The sequence below is a fragment of the Pongo abelii genome, chromosome 14, assembly GCF_028885655.2.
Source record: "Pongo abelii isolate AG06213 chromosome 14, NHGRI_mPonAbe1-v2.0_pri, whole genome shotgun sequence".
Taxonomy (NCBI): domain Eukaryota; kingdom Metazoa; phylum Chordata; class Mammalia; order Primates; family Hominidae; genus Pongo; species Pongo abelii.
Genome location: NC_071999.2, coordinates 95587073 through 95599840, shown reverse-complemented (window position 1 = coordinate 95599840; position 12768 = coordinate 95587073).

Here is a 12768-nt window from a genome sequence, read left to right as displayed (position 1 = left end):
CATGCTAATTTGCAGAGTGTAGGGTGTTGAAAATGGGGGAAAATTTTTTTACTTAACATAATGTCCCCCAGGTTAATCCATGTTGTTGCATGTCAAGATTTCCTCCTTTTTAAAAGCTGACTAGTGTTCCATTATATGTATATACCACATTTTCTTATCCATGTAGCCATTGATGAATATTTAATTGTTTCCATGTCTTGCTACTGTGATCGATGCTTTAATGAACATAGATGTACAAATATCTCTTTGAGATTGGGATTTCGGGATCATATGACATTTCTATTTTTTAATTTTTTGAGGAACTACCATACTGTTTTCCATAGTAGCTTCGTTATACTGAGGGAAATAAGCCAGTCACAGAAGGATGAATACTGCATGATTTCACTAACGTGAGATATCTGAAATAGCCAAACATACAGAAGCAGAGAATAGAATGGTGGTTGCCAGATACTGAGGAGAGGAGGAAGGAGGGAGTTGCTATGCAACAAGTATAAAGTTTCGGTTGTTCAAGATAATTAAGTTCAAGATATTTGCCATACCTTGTGCCTCTATATAACAATACCACATTGCACACATACAAATTTGTAAAAAGGCAGAACTCATGAAAAATATTATTACTACAATAAAAAAATATAGGCAAAGAGTAAAATAGAAAACAACAATGAGGGTAGAGGGGAATATCTTCGGCATTTAGATGACTTACAGAGGTGCTCTTGGTATTACTTGGTTCAGTTTTGATAATAAATGGATGTGTGTAGCATTCATAGACTGAGAAAGTCATGATGATCAGAGATTCAGATCCCCCAAGGCTGATGGTCTGATTCTCCCCACCAGACAAACCCCTTAGATGGTGACAGAAGTCTGGAAAGCTTTATAGAAGAAAGAGAAAATGAGCATCATTGGCAGCCTCTAGTATGTTTCCACTAACTTCCCTCATATGTTTCCCAGGAAAAGAGAGCAACAATTCTGCAGCTCTTCCTAGAAGTACTCATATAAAGAATACAGAATAAAGTAGTACAAAGCATGAACTATTATATAAGGCAAGCCACGGCCTATTATTCAGGTCCCTTCCTGAAGACTTAGGCAGTACTTCCTCCAGCTGCTGGGAGTATTGGCAGCTGAGGACTCAGCTGAGATAATGTTGGGGAATTATCTTTGGCTAAAGAGAGTCTCCTTATTCAAGTTTACCTTATCTTCTTGGAACAGTCCACATTCAGAGACTGGATACTTTTCCTTCAGGCAGGGCCATTTTGAAGGGCCATCTTAATTCCGGAGCTCTCTGTGGGACCGACTGATGAAGCTTCTGTTGTGGGACTGGCTGATGAAGCCTCCGTGGTCACTGAATTACAGTTCAGATCCACTCTCTGAGCAATCCTACATCCTTCACTCTCCAGTGAACTGCCTGAGTACAAACCTGCCTCTCAGAGTCTGTTTCTAGGGACATTGACTTAAGATAACAAATTGTATATAAGATTAAGTTTGTTCTATTATTTAGTTTTAATTCTGAAGTCTCCTTGTTTATACTCATTGCAGTTAGTTGCTACTATAGTATTTTCCTCCTCAAAGTGCTTTTATGAGGAAAAAGTATCAGACATTTTATCCTTTGTGTTTCAAGGCTGATGCTAAATTATCTGTCATTTATTCTGTATTTCTACTTACATAATTAATGAATAACTTGCCTTTTGGGATTTAGTAGATTTTTTTCTCAATTTTTGTTCAACTGTACAGTGTAAATTTAAGTTGAAATCTCAAATAAAAAACAAAGTGGGTTGTTTCACAGTGGACATTGCTCTATTTATTATGAGTTTTCCCTAACCAGAAACAGACTGGATAAAATACACTTGACCTTAAGTGGATGAATAATCACTCTTCTAAGGTGTTTATACTCTTCTAAGGTGTACTATGGATATGAATAAGACAAGGGATCCTTGATGGGTATCTACCAGTTTGAGAGCCTAGTTGCAAGCAAAAGGAAAACAAATCTGCATATATAATCACAAAAAGCATTTGTTAAAAAGGCATTGAGTGCCTCACCAATTGCCACTTGTTTGTGTGTTTGTGTGAGTGTGTATGTGTGAGTGTGTATGTGTATGTAATTTTCTTACTCTCAATCAATTCCTCTAGAATTTTTCTTTTAAGATCCATAAACATTTTAGCCTTTATGGACCATATAATCAACCACACTTGCTCAAAACTGCCTTTGTAGCACTGAAGAAATTATAAATAACGTGTAAAAGAAAAAGAAAGAACATGACTCTGTTCCAAGAAAACTTTGATTACGAAGATAGGTAGCAGGCCAGATTTGTCGCAAGACCTACTTTACTGACTCCTGCTTAAAACAAACAGTGAATTCATTCAACTTCCCAGAGTCAGATTGGAAAGTAAGTCATGATATACAGGGTTAAATAAAACCCATCTGATGATAATTTATTGTTTGTAGGGCATGACTCTCCAGAACCCTTAGATAGGAATTTGGGCAAGATTAAAAATAAAACAAGTTTAGTCCTCATCTCCTTTGTCCACAGATTATTTGCCTATATATATTTATGTTCCGTTCCCTGGAATATTTCCTCATCAAGGGACTTAGTTTTGTTTTTTTTTTTTCTGCATATTTTTTGAGAGGTCTGTGGGTTTAAGCAACTCACAGATCCTTAGAATATTCCATTGTTCCCTTGCAATTACCCTTTCCAGTTTTATCTTCAGATTATAGAAACACTGTTGAGGCTTTCTTCCTATGTGACAAACCCTCCTTTCAGTGTATGAACTAGTTGGTGATTTTTAAGCTATGTGTTTCTTAGGACTAATAGAAGCCTCTCTTGTCTTCCCTCCTGTAGTTACTGTTCATTTAACTTTTATATGCACTTCTTTCCTGCCATTGGTGGCTAGGCCCCACCTGCATTAGTTTTTGAGGTGTGTGGCATTACCACACCTAGTTAAGGTGATTTTTTTTTTCTTTTTCCACCTTTGTTTCTCCTTTACCTCTGAGGAGATTAGGACAGATTCAAAAGGTATTACAATGATGCCATCTGCCATTTCCTCATCTGTTTTAATAATTACCATACTCTATTGTGTGGTTGATCAAGATGATCTTAATGTTCTTCTCAGCTTGACTCAACTGTAAATAAGCTTCCTTCTGACTATAGGCCACTGACCTCCATTTTCTTAGATCATTTAAGTACTTTATAAAATTTGCAATTATAAATTTTTGATCTATCGCTTCGAGGTATGAGTCTCCTCTTAGACTCTTAGCAGTTTTACAACTCAAGACTGTCTTTCTTAAGGACCTGGGAGCCATCATTTTGAAATGTTATCATCAAGAAGGATAGAGCCCCTATCTTCCAGTCTCTGTGGGAGGGTGGAAGTCTAACTTTAACAAATAGCAGTTAGCAAATACAGTTGGCCTAATCACACTGACCAATTATAATGTCCCCAGTACTTTTCCACTAGGTCAGACCAGCATCAAATACCTGCCTACATTTTTTCAGTGGAGTTGAGTTCAATCTCTTTCCCCGATTGCAATAGCTTTGACCTCTATTGCAACAGTCCTGAATAAAGTTTTCCTTTCCTGTTTAACTCTGTCCAGTGCGATTTTTCTTTGACATGTTTGGGTATAGACATATATTTTTTGAGACAGAGTTTCACTCTTGTTGCCCAGGCTGGAGAGGAATGGCGCAATCTCAGCTCACCACAATCTCCACCTCCTGGGTTCAAGTAATTCTCCTGCCTCAGCCTCCTGAGTAGCTGGGATTACAGGCATGTGCCACCACACCTGGCTAATTGTGTATTTTTAGTAGAGATGGGGTTTCTCCATGTTGGTCAGGCTGGTCTCAAACTCCAGACCTCAGAGGATCCACCTCCCTCGGCCCCCAAATGCTGGGATTACAGGCATGAGCCACCACACCCTGCTGTTTGGCTATAATTTACTCAACCATTACCTTATTATTAGAGACACAGTGGCCAAAGTTTTACATGTATTTGTTTAGTTTTCAGTTTGTTTTGTTTTTCTACTTGATATTATAAACTATATTTGAAAATGTAATCTGACAGAAAATTTATTTTCTATGAGATGAAATTAGGAATGCTGAGGCGAGACGTATGTGCTTTTGAAATTGCAATTGATGTTATCAAATTACTTTTCTACAATTTTCAAAAATTCCCCTTGAGATGCTTGAATGTGATTGCCTCCAATACATTTGATTAATCTTTTCAATATTTTCTCCTTAGATGAATAAAAATATTATCTAGTATTATCCAAACTTACATTTGAATATTCATAATGATGAGTTAGGTTAAATATAAGAGTTAAAGAAAGAGGAAAGAAACACAAAATGCAGCTCAACAGTTAAAGATAGATTTACTTTAGATAAAACCTGAGAGGGGCTTCTGGCCAATTTCTGTCAGGAGTGCTTTCTCTTATAGACTAAGATTATATATTGGTTTTAGGGTGAAGGGGCTTATCACAACCTTGGAATGTTTATGTGTGGGGGAGAAGTTTATGGCAGGGTTGGAATGTCTCTGGGCAGAGGGGAGGTTACCTTGGGGAAGACATCTTTCCAGCTGGAGGGGGGTTATCTCAGGGTTGGCATCTTCCCGGCTGGAATGGGGTTAGCTTGGGGCTAGCATGTCTGTGGTCAGGGAGGAGTTTGGAATGTCTCTGATTGGAGATGTTATTTGTGGTTTATGGTCGTGCTGACCTTAGCTATTAGGCTGATGCCCTTTGGATTTAGGTGATTTTTTATTAAGGTGAACTTTAGAATGAGGGGCTTGTTCAAGATGGCAATGCTCCTGCTCTGTCATTAAACTGTATCTTTTTTTCCCTCTCAATTTCTTATTGGATTTCTATTATCAAATTTTAAAAATTATTCTACATGTTAATAAAGAAAAGTCTGTCATTTATACTGCAAAAATATTCCCCACGTCTCTTGATATATACATGTATTTTGTTCCTTTGTCTTATTTTTTAATTGCATTAAGTCAAGCCATTATTGTTTTTTTGTCATAGCTTCCTGATTAACACTTAACTTTTTGCTGTTGTATAGCCTAGGAAAGGGAGAGCATCCCTTCATGATGAATAGGAATTTTTTCTTCCACATTCTACATTTCTGAAAATATAATTAACAAAAGCAAGGGCAAACTCACAACTAAAAGAAAACCTATAGTTATGGGAAAATATAAATTTAGAATGCATTTTCAATACTTTTGCTATACTTTTTAAATCAGTGGAAAATCTAGAATCATTTAATTCAGAACTCTTTAGTATTTTACTTAATGTAGCTCCTTTTGCGGGTGTTGTTCAAAGTAAAATATGTGGCATATCAGTTGCTCAGTACCTGCTGTTACTTGTGATTAAGAGACAGACACTGTTCAGAGGAAATTGGCTTGTAATTACTAGAAAGAGCAGGCAATCAACACAAGTATTTTCTTTTTATATTTTAAAGAGAGAGAGAGAGAGAATGAAATTCAGCCAGAACCTTTATTTGAACATCACAACTCATTTAACATAAAACTATTTTCACAAAATACCTACCACCCATGGTGATGTCTCCCAGCAATGTTAGCTGTCTCTGTGTTTATAAGAAACTAACCTGAACTTTTATGACCTTACTTCATTCTGAAAAATTGCCAGAAAAAAATATAAAGGATACTTTAGGCCTTCTTTTCTGTCTCTGGATTGAAATTTTTAAATAGTTAGCATGTTACTTGATTTAATCAACTTCAGCGACAATGTTTCAATCTTGGGTTTCTTTTCCTAAATTTCCCATATATGGGTTGAATACACCTAATCCAAAATGCTTGGAAACAGAAGTGTTTTGCATTTTGGATTTTTTTAGATTTTGAAATATTTGCAGACACATAGTGAGATCTCTTGGAGATGGCACCAAATCTAAACATGAAATTATGTTTCATATATGCCTTCTACTTCTACACATAGCCTACAGGTAATTTTATATAATATTCTTAATAATTTTAGCATGAAACAAAGTTTAACTGCATTTGACTGTAACCCCTCACATGAAATTGAATGCAGAATTGTCCATCTGTAGCATCATGTTGGTGCTTAAAACGTTTTGGATTTTGGACCATTTCAATTTGGGATTTTATTTTATTTTATTTTATTTTATTTTTTTTGAGATGGAGTCTCGCTCTTTCGCCCAGGCTGGAGTGCAGTGGCGCCATCTCAGCTCACTGCAAGCTCCTCCTCCCGGGTTCACGCCATTCTCCTGCCTCAGCCTCCCAAGTAGCTGGGACTACAGGCGTCCACCACCACACCTGGCTAATTTTTTGTATTTTTAGTAGAGACGGGGTTTCACCATGTTAGCCAGGATGGTCTCGATCTCCTGACCTCATGATCCGCCCACCTGGGCCTCCCAAAGTGCTGGGATTACAGGCTTGAGCCACCTCGCCTGGCCTCAATTTGGGATTTTAAGATGATGGATATTCAACCTGTACTTAAATCTTTGAAAGGGTAGCACAATTCCCTCTGAGAATCGAAACAGAAATGCTTCCTGAAAAAGAAGAAAAAGCATTCAGAGAATTATTTATATGTATTTTTATATATAGAATAACACAAAGATACTTGGAGGTAGAAGAATCTGGGAAATTTTTATTGTTTTTGATTATTTTTAATGTTTATACTAGAGAGTCCCAAGAGATAAGTGTAAGGTGTTAATCCTTTTACTATGGGGAAGATGGACAGAGTTTGTGTACTGTAGCAATGACCAGAAGAAGAGACTGTTAATTTATATTCATATAGATGGACAGACTAGTAGGCTCAATGTAAACATTCAATAACTGTTAATGATTATGTTTTTTTTTTTACACTCTAGAACTAGGCAAACAAAGAGACAGAGTTCTCTTGCTCAAAGACAGAATAATAATAATGAGAATAATGAGGAGAAGCAGAGGCTAGTCAATAGCTACAGTGCAACACGGTAAATGCTATAATGAAAGATTATAAGGATAGCTGTAATTGCATAGATCAGTAATTAAAGATTTTGCCTAGGAGAATCAAGACAGGCATCACTTAGAAATTCCACCTTGGTGTAATAACACATAAAAGAATTAGCATAATCTCACTGAAGTCGGCTTGATCCTTAAATCCTGAAACATTTAGAGATAAAAACAAAAAATCTGATATTATGCATTTAGACATCAAAAATACATGTAATCACTTTAAATTTGCTTTTTTTGGTTTTTTACTTAATTGAAAGATTGAGTACCAATGTGATATGGTTAGGCTTTGTGTCTCCACCCAAATCTTATCTTGAATTGTAATCCCCCAAATCCCCATAATCTCTGTGTGTCAACGGAGAGACAAGGTGAAGGGAATTGAATCATGGGGGCGGTATCCCACATGCTGTTCTCAAGATAGTGAGTGAGTCTCAGAAGAGCTGATGGCTTAAGGGGGGTCTCTTCCCCCTTTGCTTGGCACTTCTCCCTCCGGCCATCTTGTGAAGAAGGTTCCTTGCTTCCCCTTTGCCTTTTACTATGATTGTAAGTTTCCTGAGGCCTCCCTAGCCATGTAGAACTGTGAATCAATTAAAGCTCTTTCCTTTCTAAATTACCTAGTCTTGGGCAGTTCTTTATGGCAGTATGAGAACAGATTAATACACAATGTATTTATATATCTATGATATATATTATAGATGAATATATAATATATATTATATATTATAGATAAATATATCATAGATATATAAATATAATAGATAAATACATAATATATATTAATATATGTTATATAAATACATAATATATATTAATATATGTTATATAAATACATAATATATATTAATATATGTTATATAAATACGTAATATATATTAATATATGTTATATAAATACATAATATATATTAATATATGTTATATAAATACATAATATATATTAATATATGTTATATGAATACATTATATATTAATATATGTTATATGAATACATAATATATATTAATATATGTTATATGAATACATAATATATACTAACATATGTTATATAAATACATATAATATATGTTATATAAATATTTATATAATATATAAATATAAATATTCATATATAATATATAATATATAATTATATATTATATATAATTATATATAATATATAATATATAATTATATATAATATATTTAATATAATTATATATATAATATATAATATATAATTATATATAATTATATTTAATATATAATATATAATTATATATAATATATTATATAATATATAATTATATTATATATTATATATTATATAATTATATTATATATTATATATGAATATTAATATATCATATATTATATAATATATAATATAATATACAAATATATGATATATATTTATATATAATATACAAATATATTATAAATATAAAATAAATATATCTAATATATATAATATAATATATAAATATATAATATATTATATATTATATATAGAATGTATATTATATATAATATATGAATATATAACATATATTATATATAATATATAAATATATTATATATAAATATATAAAATATATTATATATATATAATGTGTATATATATATATATAATTTGGCCTCAGTTTGTATCTGCTACATACTTTCCAGAATGCTGTACTCTTAAAATTCCATTACTCATACTCACATATAAATATATATATATATTTATATATATATATATATAAAATTTGGCCTCGGTTCATATCTGCTACATACTTTCCAGAATGCTGTACTCTTAAAATTCCATTACTCATACTCACACACACACACACATACACACGTCTAATATTCATGTGGATTTTGCTGAGCAATATGCATGTTTTTAATTCTTAACATGACCGCTAGAAGTTGCTGACAAAACAAAGCAGATTGAGAGGCTTTCAACTGTTTGTCTAAAGTTAAGGTTTATGTTTATCTTTCTGAGTTTCTTTTGCCAGCAGACAAAAGAACGTGTGGATCCTGTTCTAAGGAGGATCACATATTCATTTTTCTATTACAGATGAGAGAGAGAAATTTCATATTTTCACACAGTAGGATGAGCCTTAGACATTATAGCAGCACTGAAGCTTTATCAAAAACATAATTTAAACAGTCAGACAAATATAAAATATATTTGTAAACACATTTGTAAAAACACAAAAATATTAAACATTTGATACTCTAAACAGATTGAGAATTTCTATACAATAAAATGTTCTTAACACTAGTTGCCTCTCTGATAAAATACATGAACAACTGCATACAGTGTATTTCTTAAAAAATGTTGACTAAAATTTGGATGGTTTCATAAATGTTCTTGCGTCTATAAGTAAGGTAGTTGTTTTCCTATTTTTATGAATTGAGGTGCTGTGTAATTATTTGGTGGTGCCATCAGAGTCCATTCTGCTATACAAACTTTCAATAGTCCTGCATTAAATATTGCCGGCATGCCTTGGTCACAGAATACTGCTTGTTTTTCCTAAGTTAATGTTCCACTTGTTCTGTTCTGTTTTATTTTAATATTACTTCTATTTTTTACAGCAATTTCCTATAACGCCCTATATACAGGCATTCTCTTCTTACATACTTATGGTCATTGTATCTAATGTAAAATCAGGAACTTATATGAGTTAAAAATATTCCTTCATGAATAAAATCCCTAAAGTCCAATGTGGACTATCATCAAGGGTATTTCAGGATTTAGTAATATTTTTGCTTTACTATTAATTTTTAGATAATGTCAGGATATACAATATCCACATCAATGAGTTCCAGAAAGGTAATGACATATTTTAGAATATAGACTATGTGTAAACCCAGGTCAAGCTGTGTTTCAGATGGTTGAAAATAACTGAACAAATTTGGTAAAAAGAAGTTCTTGCTTATCTACTGCATCCTTTTCATTGATTTGAATCTTAGGAAATTTATTGAGTACGTATTTTATAGTGTGCAAAGATAGTGTGCAAAGGCAGCTATGCATATCATTACATGCAATCAACAATATTCTAAACCTTTAAAATATATATTTAAAAAAGGCTAAGTATCTTGCCAATGTCAGGCAACTAGGATGTGGGAAATTGAAATTTGAATTTTTGCTGACTATAGACTTAATCATGTTTCATCAAGGGACACCCACATAATCTTTTTCTTTGCTAGTAATCTATGTCATAAGTGAAAGCAATTGCATTAACAAATAATATTTTGTTTAATAAAACAAATTAATGTATTTCTTAGAACTTTGGTGAATGCTAACTGACTTCACTTTTATTGCTTTAACTGTATTTGGATAAAAATAACCAAACTCATATATTCAACCTTTTAATTATGGGCTGATACCTACATAAAATGTAGTCAGTAGAGGTCAATTAAATTCCTGCTACTAAAAATAGAAACTTTTAATTAAAATGTAACATGAGACAAGTGAAACTAAAATAATATGTTACAGAAAAAGGGACTGACATACAGAGAGAGAGAGAGAGAAACTACAATGGAGAAAATATTTAGCTGTTTTTCAGAAAACTTAGCTGAAAACTTGGAAGAGGCAGATTTGTAATAAATATTTAAATTAGGTGAAATAAGGATTAAAAACTCACTGAAGAGAAATAATGTGTTTATCCTACAGTATTAACCATTTACAGATATTTCAGTTAATTTTGAACAAAAATTTATATTGGGTCAGATAAGACAATTTTTGAGTTTTTAAACAAGTCTTTGAAAAAAATCTAATACAGTAAATAACATAAATGCTTATTTAAGGGACAACTAAACAGAAAAATAAAAGTTATAATTCCAAGCTCACTGGATTTGTACTTTAAGATATTTCATGCAGAGAAATCACCCAAAATGAACACACAGGATGCATTATTTATATTATGGTTAGACTTGTTTATTGTTTAATAAGTATCTATTTTGGTTTTACCTTCTCCCTGATTTTTATGAACAAAAGTTGAATTTTAGCATTATAGAATGCACTTACGGATCTGAAAATCTAATTTATTAAACTTTTTTCTTATTGGTTGACTATATATAATCTAAAACTAATTAAGACAAAAGTTAAGAGTACCTTAAAAATAAAAAGTAATCATCTCTGCAATGAGCATTCTATACAAATAAACTCAATATCAAAATATATTTTGAAAAATTGTAAGAGACAGGAATTAGAAACATTTAAGGAGTTAGTTGAATTTAGAGATGATTTTACAAGCCAAGCATTTATATTGCTTTATGACAACCAAATATTTTCAAATAAAAAAAACGCAGCCTGGCATTTTTATACAGATAAGAGTTTTGTATTCTACCATTTCAGCCATTCATGTGTAAATGAATTGCTTAAAGTGCTTAAAATAATTGAAAACAGATGAATATTTTGAGCATAATAAGCGTTCTCTATTCAAATTTTTCTTCCCTAGAAAACCCTTACTTTGGGTGGAGGATGGGTAGGACTACAAAAGTATTCTTTAGTCTAGTTGAATACCATGCATTTGAAATGAACAGATCTGAATTAATGAGGTCATGAGGTCTAAATGAAATATACAAGTCTCTCTGTGAATTTAAAACTGGATGAAAAACAGTTGCTAGGCCAGTTTTTCCTCTAGACATAATAGCTCTAGCAAAGGTACTTGAAACTGGGCCTAGACGGTTTTTTAAAAACAGACTTCATTTTTAGGAGCAGTTTTAGGTTCACAGACAAATGAGATAGAGGGTATAGTTTCCATACGTCTCCTATTCCCAGATATGCACAGCCTGCCCCACTGTCAACATCCTGCACCAGAGTGGCATACTTGTTAGAATCAATTAACCTATATTGACACATCATTATCACCCAAAGTCCATAGCTTACAATAGGGTTAACTTATGGTGTTATACATTCCATAGGCTTAGACAAATGTATAATGACATGCATTCACCATTATAGCATCATATAGAGTAGTTCCAGTGATTTGAAAATCCTCTCTGCTCCACTAATTTAACAATCTCTGCCCCGTAACCACTGAGTTTTTTTGCTCTCTGTAGTTTTGCGTTTTACTGATTGTCAGATTGTTTGAATGATACAGTGCAATGTATCGCCATTTCAGATTGGCTTTTTTAATTACTAACATGCATTTAAGGTGTGAACTAAGAAGAGGTGGAAAACCAGACTGCAATGCAGTAAGACAGGTATTTATCGGGGTCTTTGAAATTGTAATTCTGGAGGCACATATTTGTCCAAAGATCATGTGTTCCAAAGAGAGAGAGGGGAGTAGGAAATTTTAAAAGTACACTGAGGGTAATTACATAAGTTGTTTTGAAAGAATTATCACTGGTGGAAGAACCTGGCTTAGTACATGAGTCCATAGTTCCTTGATTGTTGCTATTCAGGAGTTGCAGTATTGGTGATATTCAGTTATTTTTCAGGATGCTATGGTTGTTGCAGTTTGGCCCAGTTCAAAGTTTCAAAGCAAACTTCTGTTTTTTTGTTTTTGTTTGTTTGTTGGTTTTGTTCTTTTTTGCGAGGTTACAAGCCATGCAGGTAATCCTTCTTAGAATGGCTTCTGAAATCTACTTTGGAACTCGGAACCTGAGTAACGCCATTTTGTAGAGCACATTTTACAAAGATTCCTCCATGTCTTTTCATGACTTCATAGCTCATGTCTTTTTAGCCCTGAATAGTACATTGTCTGGGTGTACTGTAGCTTATTTATCCATTTACTCTTTGAAGGATCTCAGTTGCTTACAAGTTTTGACAATTAGGAAAAAGCTGCTATAAACACCATTGTGCCGTGTTTGTGTGGACACACAATTTCAAGTCATATGAGTAAATATC